Here is a 5,054-nt window from a genome sequence, read left to right as displayed (position 1 = left end):
CCCCTGCTGCAGCGCCACTGCCTGGCACCGTTCCTGTCGTGGGGAGGCACTCACAGTTATTTGTTGGAGGTGAGTCTTCATAATGCTTCCTATGGTCCTGGACACTGTTCTCAGGACTTTTTTCTGTGCTAGCTCATTTAATTCATTGCACAGCCCTTTGAGATAGGCACTGTTGTTATTCCAATGGAGCCAATGGGAAACTGAAACAGAGATCAAAGGACTTGCCCAAGGTCTCTGCTTATAGGCGGTGGAGCTGGGGTTTGAACTCAGGCTCGGAATAAGATTAACGATGGACATTGAACTTAAAATCTTAGGTTCAGTAGAAAGAAAGAAAGAGACAAAGAAGGAAGGAAGGAAAGAAAGAAAGAAAGAAAGAAAGAAAAAGAAAGAAAGAAAATGGAAGGAGGAAAGAAGAAAGAATGGAAAGAAAAAGAAAGAAGAAGGAAGGAAGGAAGAAAAGAAAGAAAGAAATTACTAACAAATCTAGAGATCCATGATGGGTCAGAATGTATCTCTCAAAGACTGTCAGAAGATGGTTACAGTAGACACTGCAGATACAAAGATGAATAAATGGGGGCAGTCAGACAAGTTAATAGGGCAATTACAAATAGTGTGACACGTGTGGTGAGAGGGAGTGGCCCATGTGCTGGAAGCTCTTGCAAACCTAGAGGAAAGAGTGGGAGAGGCAGCTAGGGTGGGGCCGTGGGGAGAGTTGAGACTGGAAGTTGATGGAGGAAGTTGTTTGCCTAGATAAGGACACATATGGAGCATCAGAGAGTGATCCAGAGCAGAGATGGGTTGCTCGAGGCTTCTAGAGGGCGTAGGGAACAGAATCAGAAAATGGATGAGCTCAGGAGCATGCATTCATCTAATACCTGGTCATTCTTATGGCCGCTCAATATGGCCAATAGTTGTTGAGCATCTATCTGTCATATGCCAGGGACAGAACTCTACTCATATGTGAACTACGTCACCTCATCCTTGCTACAGTCCCATGAGGTTGTTAGTACCCCCATTTTATGAATCTGAAAAAAATGACAGAACAATTGACTTAGCCATTTGTAGGAAAAACCAGATAGTTCATAATGTCAAACCTTCAAATTAGCAGAAAGAAAATGTCCAAAAGGTTATTATGAGGAGACATAAATGGCATACCAAATCTGATGAAGTCATCCTTTGTACACAATTCACTGTCTTTTCTCTTTAACGTACGCATTTGTCAGTGCATTCTACTGAGTGTCAATATCATGAGTGTTTCGTATTTTAGACAATTCTGAGCACTTCTCCAAAGCTGAATATTTCATATATGAATGGGATGACTTTCCCTTAAATGTAGTTTGTTTGTCACAGATGAAGTGGAAACTTTCTTTTGTCAAAGGGACAAACCAAGTCTGTATGAATCTGAATGTGCAATTTGCTTGTAGGCCAGGGGTGCCAGTGTGTGCACGAGTGTTTTCTTCCGCACACACAGGGCTGCTGGGTGTTTGTGCATGGAGGACACATATGTAAAGGTATTCCTAGTCACAATTTCCCAATTCCCACATAGGACTCTAAACTTTTATTTCTTTGTGTAAGGCTGTAGACATAAAATTGAACAATTTTGGGAGGGAAAAAAACACCTTTATTTTTTATAAAATCCTTGAAATTCATTATATTTTCAATGCTAACAGAAACAAGAAATTACCCCCCCAATATAGTGAACTTTAAAAGGCTTCAGAAAGGGGCGCCTGGGTGGCACAGCGGTTAAGCGTCTGCCTTCAGCTCAGGGCGGGATCCCGGCGTTATGGGATCGAGCCCCACATCAGGCCTCCTCTGCTGTGAGCCTGCTTCTTCCTCTCCCACTCCCCCTGCTTGTGTTCCCTCTCTCACTGGCTGTCTCTATCTCTGTCAAATAAATAAATAAAATCTTTAAAAAAAAAAAAAAATAAAAAAAATAAAAGGCTTCAGAAAAATACAAATTGACATAAATTTCATAAATAATTATTAGAAACAAGTTTTAAGTGAACAGATAATTTCGGAAATTACTAAATTGATGAATGGCTTTTACAGAAATTGATTTCTGGAGAATTGACCTAGAATTCTTTCTTATGACAGTGGCATAAGATGCAGGTTTATTTTTCTCTTTTGTAAAAGAAGTAGGTCTACAATCCAGACTGTTATGGTAGCTTATAAGGTCATCAGTGTTCCAGGTTCCTTTTATTCTTCTTCTTAATCACCCTTAGTTAGGGCTTGCCTTCCATCCTCAGGTTTACTTCATGGTCTAAAATGGCTGCTAAGGCTCCAGCCATCACTTCTAGGGTTTAGACAGGAAGGAGGAAAAAGGGAGAGGGGAGGAAAGGACAAAAGGTCATATACCAGCTGCCTCTTCTTCTTTTAAGGAGTTTCCCTTAAAGTCCTACCTGACAAGTGCCACTTACATCTCAGAGGTCACTCCTAATTACAAGGGCAGATGAGAAATATAGTCTTTCAGCTGGTCACATTGTTTCCTGGAATCAAATTAGGGTTAGTTTGGCAAGAAAGAAAGGGATAATGGTGGACAGTCTTAGCCACACTACACCCAAATCCTGAATTTTATCTGTACATCAGGGCTCAAATTTTAAGGAAGGAAGGAAACCTAACACCATCCTTTGGGAACTTATAAAAAGGATGAATTCTCAGGTCACTGGCCTAAAAAAGGGACACTGACAACCCGGTAGGCAACTATTAACCTAAAGTCACAGAAACCTTCCAACTTGGGGTGAATAGTGAAACGCTGGCTCAGCAATCTCTCTGGCCTTTATGCTAATGTCTGCCTGAGAATCACCAGACTTAATCCCAAGTGATATGATAAAAGGTGACAGAAGAGAGGACAGAAGAAAGGACATTACTATTATTCCCCGAACTTTCAGGGATGACCACGAAAAGATGTGTTTTTTCCCATCACATTTGCTGAGGTGCAGAGCAGATGGAGTTACTTGTCATGCAGCATAAATGGTTATACTAAGCTACAGCATAAACTGTTGGATCCTTTGAGCTCCTGGTTGAGTTGGCCGTGCTTCGGGACAAGGATGTGGGCTTTTTCCCATCAAGCCTCTCCTGCTTCAGCATGGGAAGTGCCGTGAGTGGAAAGTGCTCAGTGCAAAGGATAAGCTTCCTGCCTGATGAGTAGTTCATCCAGAACAACACGATGCTACTGGCCCATCCTGGGTGAGGCATGGGATTTGTGCGACATGTCCTGTAGTGGTGTTGAGTTTCCACTCCCGTATTTGTATTCGTATTCACGTTTGAAATCGACTTGGGCTCTGCCATCGCTCTCAGCGTTCTGAAAACGGAATAACTGAACGTGCGATAGGGACCGAAGACAGTCCCCTGCAGCCTGTGGCATGGAGCGACTTGACAGAGATAAGACACACCAAGGAAATCGAAGCCATTGACAGCTGCTACCTTCTTCCGAAAGTCTTTGGATTATACACATGCTACCAGTCCTACTTCCTTCCTCTTGCTCCCTCCTTTTTCCTTCCGCCTGGAACCTTTTGTTATTGTAATCTTTGCTCCAAAATCACCCAAAGTTTCTGGAGCACCCTAAACGTGCTCTGGGCCAGGCCCAACTTTCCTTTGATGTGTTGTGTTCTATGAGTCAAAAAAGATTTTTATCCTTTTTTGGTTTACCCAAAATTATGCTGAAAGTACCTATGTTTGAAGGGAAAAAGGTTAATTCCTTGGAAAGGTAGCTGGGGGAGAAAATAGTGTGACAAGGGCGCTGTGAGGAGGACAAAGCCAGTCACTTTTGGAATCATGAGAATTGAGAAGAGAGTCAGAACCAGAAAGAAAGGGACAAAGAGAGCTTAATTTTATGGGATAGTAGAAGGAATCTGGGACAAATATTATGTAGTTTTAGCTCAAACCATGCCACATCAAGCTCCAGGAAGAAATAATATTTGCAGGTGAATTGTGTATGCACAGGAGTTTATTAAATTTTCATTCATAGTGAAAAAGAAATACTAAGTCTCCTTTATGACTTAATTACTCGATGCATATGTGTTGTTACATTTTCCAATAGTAACCATATAGGATCTTTCAGTTGCATAGAATCTATTTAATTGCCCAATCTCTATGAATTATCATCCACACCCATGCAGAACATGTAGGAAACATTTTAGATGCTACATTTCTCTTTGCTACTTGAAGCCTCCCAACTCATATCTGTATTTCTTAGCAAACGGGAAGAGTATATACCCTTTTCCTTCTTCCTCTTTGATGTTCCAAGACAGTTGAGCAGTGCCGGCGGGGGGCAGGCGTGTCATGTAATGTGGTGGTTGGCTCTAAACTGTGAGATGTAGGTTTTGCTGGGGCTGAAAACTGTTTTTCAAAGTCCTGAATGTATAGGAAGTCTAGTTTGGGCTCCCAAAGACATTAGCTTTTTCCCCCAATTTCCTAACTTTGCTGTGGTCCTATAGTACTCACTAGTCCCTATTGTTAAATCCATCAAAGATCATTTTCGGTTGATTCTGGGCATTTTTCTTAATTACCCCAATTCTTCCCTCTTGTTGGAAATATTCTTTCCAGAGTTTGGATTTGGGGCCCTATTGACATGCTGCCTCAAAGTCCTGATTCCTTGAATTAAAATAAGTCAAACCATTGTTCTGCTTCTTAAGTAGAAATCAATTGGTTAGGTGAGTATTTTGATTGCTCATTCCTACATTTAGATATAATTTTGGTTAGATTGCCTTTTCCTACCATGTGCTAGCTTGACATTAAACATTACTCTCATTTTGCTTTAGCCCCACTGGCTATGCTGAGCCAAAGCTTGTGTTGTTTTCTGTCTAGCTTATCCACCACCCACTTCATTTGACCTTATAAACATGTTTAAATAGATTTCTCGGATAATGACCATTTTAGCTGGCAACTTCCCGTTTAGATATTATAGCAGGCACAGTGCAAATTAGAGGGCAGAGCAAAAGCACTAAGAATCATGAGACCCTGGATAAATATAGTAGAACCGCTCAGCCTTGGTAGGACAAGGCTGGGTTCTGATCCCAGTTTACCCACTGACTCAGGGAGTGACTCTGGGTAAG

Source organism: Ailuropoda melanoleuca, chromosome 3 (genome assembly GCF_002007445.2).
Source record: "Ailuropoda melanoleuca isolate Jingjing chromosome 3, ASM200744v2, whole genome shotgun sequence".
In the NCBI taxonomy this organism is placed as follows: domain Eukaryota; kingdom Metazoa; phylum Chordata; class Mammalia; order Carnivora; family Ursidae; genus Ailuropoda; species Ailuropoda melanoleuca.
The sequence above is the reverse complement of the archived record's forward strand: the minus strand, read 5'-3'. Positions refer to the sequence as shown.